This window comes from Pan troglodytes, chromosome 5 (genome assembly GCF_028858775.2).
Source record: "Pan troglodytes isolate AG18354 chromosome 5, NHGRI_mPanTro3-v2.0_pri, whole genome shotgun sequence".
NCBI lineage: Eukaryota > Metazoa > Chordata > Mammalia > Primates > Hominidae > Pan > Pan troglodytes.
Window position 1 is genome coordinate 43,580,902 of NC_072403.2, and position 13,169 is coordinate 43,594,070.

A 13,169-nucleotide genomic window follows, 5' to 3' on the forward strand; every position below is an offset into this window, starting at 1 on the left:
GAAGAGACAGACAATAGACTACACAAATGGGGAAAATACGGTATTTGGATAGTACAGGGTATGAAGGAGAACACTAAAGCTAGGGAAAGGAGTAGGAAATGTAAGAGCTGAACTGTCAGAGAAGGTACCCAGAAGGACCCCACTAACATTTCAGTCATGACCTTTAAGATTAGAGGGACCTAACCATGCCAGTATCTAGGGGGAGGACATTGCAGAGAGAGGGGATGGCGAGGACAAAAGGCCTTGCGGTGGTGAGGAGGACATGGCTGCAGCTGAGAAGGTGAGGGGAGAGTAGGAGGAGCTGAGATCAGAGAGATTTAGGGGGCAGGTCATTCGAGTCTTGGGATTCTTGCAGGATGTTGGGTTTTACTCTGAGCGCAATGAGAAGAGCTATGACAGGGTCTTGTGCAGAGCAGGGAAGGGATCTAACTTTACTTAGCAGGCTCACTCTGGCTGCTGTGTAGGGAATAAACTGAAGGGGGCACCACAGTATCCTCAGCAGCTGGCACTGTGCCTGGCCAGTAGTAGGTGCTCAGTAAATCCTTATCATATGAGTTGATTAATGAATATTGATGGGGCTAGATTGCAAGACTAGGAACCATGCCCACATTTGAAAGGCCGATTTATTTAGATTGTCTTGTAAATTACAACCATCTCCATGGGTGCCCTCAAATTTGAACTTTCCAAAGAATTCCACATCCATTATCCTACCTGGTCCTTAAAATGTTCCTGTGAGGTAAGTTAAGACATGTGGCCCCCTCCATTTTATAGATGTGAAGACTGAGGCAAGGGGACATTCGCAGACTGGTTTAACAGAGTGTGACAGAAGTGACCAGTTCTAGAATCTTAGGTGTGGGGAAGAACGCAAAGGAGACAGGAGTCCCTCTCCCACTTCTGGCCACTATGTCATGACTACACCCTGACTCATTGTGTGACCTTCCCCTTTTGGCCTCTGGATTCTCATTTCCACAATAAGCACATGTGCCTGGACCACCTCTGAGGCTGCTCCCAGCACTAGACTCCAAAGCCTTGTGAGCTCTCTCCAAGGCCTGATATCTGGAGCCACCATTTCCCAAGTGAGGGTCACCTGGGCTTCCTTTGTCTACACTAATGTTGGAAAAGGGGAGGTTTTGTTTAATTTTTTTGAGTTGATGGTTCAGTAGATCACAAGTAATTTTGTTTTATACTGATTTGAGAAATTTATGGTCTTCCCACTCTGAGCAGGTGTAAGGGACACTGGTTTACCAGGCTCTGCTTCCCCACTGGGGTGGGTCTGGGAAGAAGCAAATGGGCTGGAAAAGTGGAGTTCTTTTGACTCTTCATTAACTTAACAAATATTCATGGACCCAAGCACTGTGTCTATATAATCCTGGGCACCCCATTGTGCTGGAGGCATCCAACAGCTAAAGACACAGCCCTGCTCTCAGGTAGCCCAAGTCTGATAGAGGAGACAGCCCTGGCCCTAAGGGCCCATAGTCTGATGGGGGAAGACTGCTATTACAGGGTTACAGATCCTGGAATACAAATGGAGCCAGGCTATAGATCTAGGGACAGATAGATATACTATAACAGCAACCAAGTGTTCACTACATGGGTAAAAGTGAAGAGGATGGAGAACTAGGAAGGCACTGGCTGGTTACTCTGATTTCTAGGCTCTTACTGAACGTTTTGGTTTTTTTGTTTTTTTTGTTTTTGAGACAAGATCTCACTCTGTTGTCCAGGCTGGAGTGCAGTGGTGCAGTCAGAGATCACTGCAGCCTCAAATCCCCAGGCTCAAGTGGTCCTCCCACCTCAGGCAACCAGGCTGGAAAAAAAAAATTTAGCCTCCTGAGTAGCTGGGATTACAGGCACCCACCACCATGCCTGGCTAATATATATATATATATATATATATATATATATATATTGCATTTTTAATAGAGACAGAGTTTCACCATGTTGGCCAAGCTGGTCTCGAACTCCTGACTTCAGGTGATCCCCCCGCCTTGGCCCCTAACCTTTCTTCAAGCCTGGTTGCCTGCAGCTTTCCAAATTTCAGCCAAACCCAAGGGAAGTAGTCTGTGTTTTACTTGGGTATTTTCTCCTAATGCAAATGTCTTTCTGGGCTCCTGGGAAAGAGGCCTGTTTGAAGGAAATACTGTGAAGCTGGCATGCAGCCATTGGCACCCACAGGGAAGAGCACCCTCTCTCTGGAAGCCAGGCTCCACCCCAGCAAGAAGTCCCAGCCCCATCTGACTCTACTGACCTCCCCTAGGGAGGTATCTCTGACTAAGCAGACTACAGGGCACCTAGAGATCAGCTCCTCTCCAAAGGCCCCACCTGCTACTCTGGCCTCATGAATGACACCCCTCCACCCCAGGCTTAGAGTGGGCATTCGTTCTCTGTGCTTTGTTTCCATGTATGCTGTGAGCTCAAGGGTAGAGTGAGTGTCCTGCTCATGTCTGGACCGCTCACAGTACCCAGTGCCAAGCTGAGCACACAGTAGTTATTTGATTTATGCTCATTAAAATGAACTGTGGCAGGGTGTGGTGGCTCACGCCTGAGTTCCCAACACTTTGGGAGGCCAAGGTGGAAGGACTGCTTGAGTTCAGGGTTTGAGACCAGCTTGGGCAACATAGTAAAACCTTATCTCTCTAAAAAAAAAAAAAAAAAAAAAATTCAGAAAATTAGCCAGGCATGGCGTCATGCGCCTGTGGTCCCAGCTACTTGGGAGGCTGAGATGGGAGGTTCCCTTGAGCCCAGGAGGTCAAGGCTGCAGTAAGCCATGATCACACCACTGCACTCAGCCTGGGTGACAGAGTGAGATCCTGTCTCAAAAAAATAAATAAAAATAAAATAAAATGAGCTGAGTTGGTTACACTGACTAACTCAAACAAAAGTAGGCTTTGGGCGAGACCTAAATTACCAGGATAACGGAGGCCCAAATTATCCAGACAATATGTAGATTACGGACAAATACAAATAATGAAGATCTAAGACATGTTTGAGTTATGTACAGGCTGAAGGAAAACTGATTCTCGGGGAAGGGAAGCAGGCAGGTGAGGCCCAGAGTTTCTGGGAAACCCCTGTGTAAACAGTGGCAGGGGGTTAGCAACCCCCACTGCTGCTTCCTTCTGAGATGCTGTCTGGGAGGAGAGGTCTGAATCAGGTGCGTTCCTAGAGGCATGGGGGCTCTGCCAGGCTGAGGGTGGCTCTGTCCTCAGGCATCTGCTCCCAGGCCTCAGCAGCCCCAGTGGAACGCATCAAGTTTCGCTGAGCTGGTCTTTCTAACTTTCTCCCCGGCAGCTCAGCGGGAAGCAGGATCAAATGTTCTCCAGCCTGAAAAGCCCGGCTGGGGTGTGAGGAGAAAGGAGAAGGGGAGGAGGGGCGGCCAATCTGCGGTATTGGAAGGGGAGGGGCCGGGGCCGGGCCCCAGGGACAGGCCTCGTGACTCTCCTTGCTCCCTTTCTGTTTAACCCTCCCAGCCAATTCTTTTTCCTTTAGCCATTAGGTCTTTTTGATCCACGTAAAAGGGGGTGGGGGGCGGGAAATCTGGCGTGGACTTGGAGGCGTTCAGCACACCCGCGACCGCTGCGTGGCATAAACTACAGGGGGCGCCATTCACATAGGATACGACAGACATGGCGCCCGCCCCCTCCGCCCCCCTAGTACAACGTGGGGGCCCTGCTGCCACGCCCTCGGGTCTGACCTGACCCCAGGACAAGCTGGCGGGTCATCCTACCCTGTACCTCACTTCCCTCGCTCCTTCTCTTCCCAACCCACCCCCAAGCCCCCGCCGCCAACTCCTGTCTTGGCCCCTCACCCTCCAGGTCGCTCTTGTTCTGGCCCCCACTCCTGCAGGCCACGCTGCGGATGGTTCAGAGAGAGACGAGGGGGAAGGAGCCATCGGGCCTTCTCCTGCGCATGCTCGCTGTGAGACGAGAGCTGTGAGCCCTGGGGACTCGCTGCCCTTTTGATTAACTCGTCTTATTATGTGGCTCTCCCGGCTCTCCTTGGGGACCCTCCATGCCCACCATCCCAGGGGGCCTTTGGGATCCATGCCTGGCACAGGCTTGGAAGGAATCCCCAGGCACCGGCCCACTCAGTCACTAAACGATGATCCAGCCTGCCCATCTGTCCCCCTTTTCATCCCCTAACCCAAGGTTTATCTGAAGGAGCGTGCTACAATTCATAAGCATCAAATGCCCGTAATAAAGGCCATTTGCTTTCATGACCACCTTTGTCATCTTCATTTTAGAGGGGCAACTGAGGAACAGAGAGGTTCAGTCACAGATAGCTAGTAAGTTGTGTTCAATCGAACTAGAGAATCTGGCTCCAGAGTCAGAGTCTATACTCTTCACCACTACTTGGTGCTGCCTCTCACGTAGAAGTGGGGCCAAAAGCTGGCACACTAGAGCTGCGCTGGCCAAGGCATAGCTACTGGTAGCTATTTATGTCAGTTTCTCAGTCACGCTGGCCACATTTCAAGTGCTCACAGTCACACTAGTGGTTACCGTGTTGGACAACAAAGATATAGAACATTACCCTCATCACAGGAGTTTTATTGGACGGCAGTGCTCAGAAGTCCTTAATTTTCATCCCAGCACTACTGCTTACTAGCTGAGCGACCATGGCTGGTTACCTAACCTCTCTGTATCTCAGGTTCCATAAGAATGGTGCAAGGCCAGGCATGGTGCCTCATGCCTGTAATCCCAGCACCTTGGAAGCCTGAGGTGGGAGGATTGCTTGAGCCCAGGAGTTCAAGACCAGCCTGGGCAACATAAGGACACCTCATCTCTGTGAATCAAAAATTTAAGAAAACTATTCAGGCATGGTGGCATGCAACTGTAGTGCCAGCTACGTGGGAGGCTGAGGCAGGAGAATCCCTTGAGCAGGTCAAGGCTGCAGTGAACCATGATCAAGTCACTGCATTCCAGCCTGGGCAACAGAGTGAGATCCTGTCTCAAAACAAGAAAGTGCCAACCTCATAGGGCTGTTAGAAGGATTAAATGAGAAAATGTCTATGAAATGTGCTAGGCATAGTGCCTGGCATATAGTAAGCATACTAAACATTATTATTTTGTTAGGAATCATAAGCCAGTCCTTTATTTAACAAAGTGGGTAGCTAAAGACCAGAGAAACTAAGGAACTGCCTCAAAGCCACACAGCAAATTAAATGCCAGAAGCTGAGGCTCCTCATTCTTTTTTCTCCACCACATGGCCTAATGATATCACTACAGCCAATAAGGGACTTCCGAATTTGGCCCTCTTGAAAATGTTGTAAGGTGGTTAAATGAGGTTTCATCAACCTCACTGTACAAGTTAAGAAACTGATGGGCCCGGTGCAGTGGCTCATGCCTGTAATCTCAGCACTTTGGGAGGCTGCGGTGGGGAGGCAATTAGAAGTCAGCTGAGGGCAATGAAGTTAGGATGAGGGGACAGAGGCTGGGTACCAACCCATCCTACTAGAGCGGATATGACATGACCCATTTATTGTGTCTTACCCACAAAATGGAGCTTCTGTCAGGGAGGATCTTTGTCATGTTCACTGCTATATCCCGCATACCTTAAAGGGTGCCTGGTAATCAAGAAATGGTTGTTGACTGAGTAGATGCCCATTTTTCAGATAAAGATGGTAAGGCTCAGAGATGTGAAGGACTGTGCCCAAGATTGGATTTATTCATACGAGAGGAATTTACTGAGCATCTACTTTGGGTCCACATGTCGAGTCTCTCTGACTCCAATTCCTGGGCTTCCCTTCAATACCTCCCATCTCCAACCCCCATTCTACAAAGGGGAAGGTAGGGCTGCCCTGACTCCATCCTATTCCCCCGGCACGTAAGTGCTCCTCGGTCTTTTGTTGACCTGGCAAGGAGAGGCCTGAGAAGCCTTAAATTAAGGTTCAGGCATGAGTTGTGCAGCCAGGATCTATGCTGAAATTTTATTTTGTGTTTTCCCATTGCGCTTGGAATAACGACCTTCCATCTTCCATCCCAAGAAAAGAACTGAAGCCAGTGTCTGAGTCGGGTTTTTTGTTTGTTTGGTTTTTTTGGTGGTTGCAGGGGCGGGGTGGGTTGCCTCAAGTAGCTTTGGGGTTTGTCGTCAAAGCAGAGGGATGCCCCGACTCAGTTAGGTTTAGGAGGTGGAGGTCTCCTGATGGAGAGTAAAATGGAAGGAGAAGGGAGATGGGGCCTCCCCAAGCTGGAAGCGACAGAGATGAGGCCTTTGTCTGTGTCCCTCTGGCCTGCAGTGCCAGATGGGGTTGTTTGTGTGCTGAGGCCCTGAGGGTCTTCGGGGTCCTCCTGTGGTCATCGAGAGAGCTACTGTGAAGACCTCTCAGAGCGTGTCCAGGGCAGCAGGGCCTGCCTGAGGCCTGACCCAGGGTTCAGGAGCCACAGCAACAGGAGTCAACTACCATGGCAACCACAAGGCACAGGGCCTCTTTTCCTGGGTCCCAGATTCTTCTGTGACCCTAGAGAATCCCCCTGAACATAACTAAGGCTGATTTCTCAGCACTGTGGCAATTGGAGATTTGGGATCAGAATTTATTTGACTTAAAAAAAAAAAAAAAAAAAAACCACAGTATGACATTTATTGCATGCAGATGTTGCAGAGTAAATTCAAACCCACTCCAGTGCAGAGGGATCTAAGGGCCTCTGGATGAAGGGGTCTGAGCTGAGCAGCACACACAGGAGGCCTCCTGGAGGTCTGGCCAGGCAAGGCCAAATCCCAGGTGAGGCCTGACTGCCTGGCACAGCGAGGAGGCTGCAGGGGAAACACAAAAGGAACTTAATTTTTAAAAAACCATATTTGAAAATAACATTCATTTATTTCTGATTGTAAAAATAATACATGCTGCTTGTAGAAAACTGGAGAGAAACAGAAACATATAAAGACAGAAATGTAAATCACCTATAATCCCATCACCCACGGTAATCATTAAAATGGTATTATCTGTCCTTTCCATCTTTATTCTATATGCAGGTTTTTACATAATCCAGATGATATTAACATTATTTATACAGTTTATATTCTATCTATAGAGGACAACAGGTCCCTGAGCTCTGCATGATGAACAAATGAGCAAATGAGGAACACACACACAGATTCTCTCCCACACGCTCACATGTTCATTTGCACAGACCGTGGGGAATGAAACACGGGAAAGAACATTAAACAGTAATAAGTACCAACCTGCTACTAAACAGCATCATGACCCTGAGGACCCTCTCTGTGCCTCAGTTTCTTTTCTTTTTTTCTTTTTCTTTGAGACAAGTTTGCTCTGTCACCCGGGCTGGAGTGCAGCAGCAAGATCCCAGCTCACTGCAGCCTCAAACTCCCGGACTCAAGTGATCCTCCCACCTCAGCCTCTCAAATAGCTGGGACCACAGGTGCACGCCACCACACCTGGCTACTTTTTAAAATTTTCTGTAGACATGGGGTCTCCCTGTGTTGCCCAGGCTGGAGTTGATTTTGGGAGGACCCCTTGAGCCTGGGGGTTTGAGGCTGCAGTGAGCTGTGATTGCACTGCTGCATTCCAGCCTGGGCAACAGAGTGAGACCCTGTCTCAAAAAAAAAAAAAAAAATAGTGCCCACCTCATAGGGCTGTTAGAGGGATTAAATGGGAAAATGGGAGGATCACTATATGCCTCTGCCCAAGACCTTCTTTGCCTGCCCACATAGCAGCCAGAAGGGCCAGGGCCCCTGAGGTCCCCAGGAGCAGCCCTCAGAGAGTGACTCACAGGAGCCGCATAAATACCAGCTCCCTCACCCCTCAGGCAGGATGTCCCAGAGGGCATGTCCTACATTGTCCCCCAGAGTTCCCCAGTGAGACCGAGCTCCAGCTCCCCACAGTGGTAACTGGATAAATATTGCACCCCTTATGGGCTGCGTTCCCTCCCCTGTTTCACTTCCCCCATTCTCCTATGGGTGTTTCTTGGAGTCACCAAATACCACCTGCCCTGCAATCCTTGTCTTAGGGCCTGCTTCTGGGAAAATCTAACCCAAGACATCAGGTGATGATGGATGCCAGGAAAACAAAATGATACTAGGACAAGGGGGTGGAGAATGAGGGATGATATCACTTTAGGCAGGGTAGACAGGGAAGGTCTCTCTGGGAAGCCAAGTGAAGTGAGTAGACAGATGAATAGCTGGAGGCAAGGGTGTTTTAGACAGAGGGAGCAGCAGGTACAAAGGCCCTGAGGTGGAAACCCCTGGAGGAGCGGGATGTTAATGACCACCCTCCCAGCCAGGCTGTGGAGGATTCCTGGAGAGAGTCTGTGCCAACTGTAAAGCCCTGGGCACTTGTAAGCTATTGGGGTGCTTTAAATCCCCTCTTGCGTGACAGCTCTCTTCAGAGACTCACTAAACCTCCTGCCCAGCCTTGGCTGCCATGCTCGGCACCTCCCTCTCTGTGCTCACCCAGCCTACTTGGCCTGGAGCAGGGCTTGGTTTTTCCAATAACTCATTAGTGTGGCTTTTGTCATGATTGAAGAAACAAAACCCCCAACAAGAAAACTGCATTCAGCAGCATTACAGGTTATTTATGAGAGAATGTGAAGCAGCCTTGGCATTGGGGGAAGCCTAGGGGAGGCAGGAGGACCTTCTGGGTGGTGGGCTGTGACATCTTGGATCTGCCTGGTGCCAGCCACCAATGCCTCTGCCCAACAGATATAACTCCCTCTCTCCTGCCCCCGCCACCCCAAAGCCAGCCATGAATCACCACTGCTCTAGCCACTTAATTGAATTTTACCTACCTACCCAATGCTTCATTCATTCATTTATATAATCATTTATTCATTCAAACATGCATTGAGGGCCTACTATGTGCTAGGCACTAGCTGATGTTAACATTTATGGTTCAGAGAGATGAATCAGCAGCTGTGTACTCTAAGTCGTACCAGCTCACAAGCTGGCAGCATCTCTTCTCAATTCCACGTTCAGGCTACAAAGCAAGACCTTTCCCCCAGACAGGTGGTTGTTGAACACTTACCAACACACCACTGTAGCAGGCCCTGGTGTCTCAGGCCACACAAAGTCAAACCATAATGGCTGACAGTCTAAAACAGAGAAAGACATTGATCCAATTTATGGTGTAACACAATCTGGCCCACCCAGATTTGTTGGCCTCAAAGCCATCCACAGCTACTACACAATCGCCTTTGCAACCTAGGAGTACACCAAGAACAGAGGAATCAGTTCTATCATGCGAGACCTAGGAAGGCTTAATGAAGGAGACGTATTTGAGGCTGAGGCTTTGAGGTGAGATGTCCGCCTCAAGGGAGGGTGTTCCAGGTGGTGGGGACAATTTAAGCAAAGGTCTGGAGGGAGGCCAGGCAGAGCGTGTTCACCCCACCTAGATTAAAATGCTGTAGGAGGGAGTTTTCCCCACTTGTTACCTTCCTGATCATACCAGCAAAAGTGAACTGCTCTCTGGAGGGAAAAAAGTGATATTGCAAAAGCTGGGCTGTCAGGGAGGGGCTGCTGTTAGAACACCAGGTACTGAGAGATAAGGATGCCTCTCCTCTTCCTTGCTTCTCCTCCCAGCCTCCCCCTCATCACCATTCCTTCTCAGGGAAAGGCCCGACCTGCAGGAAAAATGGCTGCAGTGTGTGAAAGGGGCAGCCAAGAGGCCACCATTGGCCCACCCTCAACACCGCCACCATTGGCAACACCAGCATATGCGACGGTATATAACCACGGCAACCTGGCGACGACAGTCATCCTGTCATCACTCCCTGTGGGGCTCACTGGCACTGTTACTCGGCCCCTACAGACCTACATGCACAGGCTTGGCTTACAGATATCAGGACAGACACCCAAACAGACCAAATGCTCTAAAGGACTCCAACTACATTTACTGAATGTCAGAGGAGGTCAGGATAGAATTCATTCAAGAAGCAGGTTTCCCGACGAAAACTTCATACCTGCCACCTCCTGACTCTGGAAGTTAGGGGCTCCCCCTATGTGTGCATGTCCACACATATATACACACACACATGCAGAGGCAAGAGTACATCCAGGATGCAGCAGCATTGAATGCCACACTGTTCAACTTGAGATAGGAGAGGCATGGGGGAGGCCTCAGTCTATCAGCCTCAATCACTCCTCCCAGGCCTGGTGAGCTGGTGCCAGCCCAGGCCTGGCCCGCATCCTCCCAGCCACCCTGCCAACCTCACCCAATTGCCTGATGAGGGCCTGAGCTGTCCACCAGTTCAACGCAGGCTCCCACTCTCCTTTCCCAATCCATTGCTGGAGGACGACTATACACCACCTTTGTAGAACACTCCACAGTCCTCAAAGGGCAGTCACGTATTCGCTCATGTAATCGTGGGAACCCTGGGATGTGATTAGGGTCTCCAGTCTATAGAGGAGGAAACTGAGGTTCCGAGTGACTGGAGATGCAAACACAAGCACCACTAATCCTAATAACTAAGCTTTACGGGGTCCATGTGCAGCATTATCTCCCTCCACCCTCATCACAGCCCTTTAAGAGGTGCTGTGTTTATCCCCACTTTCCAGCAAAGGACCCTCAGCACCGTTTCTGTGGTGAACAAGTTCACTGTGAGCTCCAGGGTCTCCCTAGTTGGCCCAGAACCTTGGCCCCTGCTTTTATCCTTGTCATACTGCCCCCTCATGAGCTCATCCATCCCGTGGTTCTGATTACCACTCAGTGACCTGCAGACAGTGTAGCATGGGGCCAGGAGCATTTCTCTGGAGTCTGACTGCCAGCTTCTTAGCTGTGTGACCTTAAGCAGGTTACATCACCTCTCTGTGCCCCAGTTTGCTTGTCTGTAAAACAAGGCTAACAGTAGTAAACATAACAGCAAATTCTTCCAGAGTGCTTATTTTGTGAGAGGCACTATTCTACACCAATTACAAGTATTAACTCTTGAATCTTCACCACATCCAGTGAGGTAAGCCCTTAGCCCAGGGCCGGGAGTGCTGCCTGTACTTGGTAATTGTTTGGCCATCATGAGCTGTATATTCTGGCTGAGCCCCCTGAGGCTGCCCAGCTATCTGCTTAAAACAAAACCCTGGCTGGGCACAGTAGCTCACTCCTGTAATCTCAGCACTTTGGGAGGCTGAGGCAGGAGGATCACCTGAGGTCAAGAGTTCGAGACCAGACTGGCCAACATGGTGAAACCCCGTTTCTACTAAAAGTACAAAAAATTAGCCAGGCGTGGTGGCGGATGCCTGTAATCCCAGCTACTCAGGAGGCTGAGGAAGGAGAATCGCTTGAACCCAGGAGGTAGAGTTTGCAGTAAGCTGAGATTGCGCCACTGCACTCCAGCCTGGGCAACAGAGCAAGACTCCATCTCAAAAACAAAACAAGACAACAACAACAACAACAAAAAACCACAAAACCCCATTCCTTCTCCCATGTTTCTCATCTTGGTGAATGGCTCGTCATTCTCTCATCACCCAGGCAGACGCCTGGAACCTAACCTTGGGCTCTTCCTTTCCTCTCCAAATGCACATTCAAATTCAGCAGCTCTGCCTCCTTCAACTCTCATCTCCTCCATCCTTCCATCCATTTCCTGTTCCCATCACTGAGGCTTCTGAGGCTTCGGTGCAGCCCTACTCATTTCTCCCCTGGATTATGCAGCGGCTTCCTGCTTCCAGCCCACACATGTTACAAGTCAACCCCCTGTGCTGGCAGAGGAGATTTCTGAATCACAAATCCACTGAAAATCCCTCTGTGTCCCTCCACAGCCTCCAGGATCAAGTTCAGACTCTCCAGCTTAGCACCAGTGCTTGTGGGATTTGGGCCCTGCCTTCCTCCCCTCTGCTCCCAGCCCACGCACTGCAATATGGCCACTCTGGGCATGCCAGTTCATTCCTCTGGCCCTTTGCACATGCGGTTTGCACAGTCTGGAGTGTCCTGCCCATCCTCCTTCATCTGACCAGCCCCCCACATCCCTCATGACTCAGCTCAGGCAACATCTCTTCCCAGAAGTCTTGCTGGAGTTCCACTAAATGCTTCTCCTTCATGCTCCTAGAATAATACTCTTAACTCATTGAAATTATAATGACATTATCTGTGTGTTGTCCCACCACACACAGATGTTGCCTGGAGGCAGATGGTTAAAAGCAAGCATTGCAGTCAGATGGTCACAGGTTCTGATTCCAGCTCTACCGTTTACTAATGGTGTGATCTTGGGCAAGTTACTTAACCTCTTTGAGTCTCAGTTTCCTGATCTCCAGTGATAGGAGGCGAATGGTAATACCTGCCACAGAAAGTGGTTGTGAGAATCTTGATGTAGCAGGAAAAGTCCCAAGCACAGTGTCTAGCTCAATCCAAACACTCAATAAATGTTAGCTATTATTATCTAATATAAGATTCTGTCTTTTTCATCTTCCTGTTACTATTGCCAAAAATATGGCCAGCCATGTGCCAGATAGTTAATGTCTTTTGAACTGAATCAAAGTGAAATAACTTGGAAACAGTTTCTGTCTGAATCAGGGTTTCTAAGTTGCAAGCAACAGAAATCACACTAGCTGTTTTATGCAGAAAAGGAATTTACAAAGGAAATCAGGTACTTCACACAATCTCTAGGAGGACCAGAGGATGAGGCCTGGAAACCACAGTCAGGAACAGTGTCCAAATGACACCCCAGACCTGTTGCTGTGGATGCCCATCTACCCCCACAACTGGCACAGACTCTGCAGCCTATACTACTGACACTGGGCACTGAACTCTAGAGATTGTCCCTAACATTTGGGAGGCTCAGGGAAAGAGGACAAATGGAGACTCTCAAGCTCTATATCCAAGTATTTCAAAATCTCAGTGCTCACAATCTAATAAATGAAATATATTAGAATCTGTTCCTGTTACTATGGCTGCATAAGAAGTGCCAAAACTTAGTGGTATAAAACTAACATTTGTTACGCTCCTAGATTTTGTGGATCAGGAAGTCAGATCCTGAATGGTTTGTCTCTGCCCTGTAATGCTGAGGCCTCAGCTGGAAGGTTCAGAGACTGGGGACTGGAAGCATCTGTAGGCTTACTCATTCACATGTCTGGTAGTTGACTGGAGGCCTCGGTTCCTCTCCATGTGTCTCTCCACGAGGACTGGTCTGCGCTTCCTCACAGCATGATGGATGGATTCCGAGGGCAAGTTTCCTAAGAAAGAGACACCCATAAGAAGCTGGATTGCCTTTCATGACCTAGCATCCGAAGTCATGCAG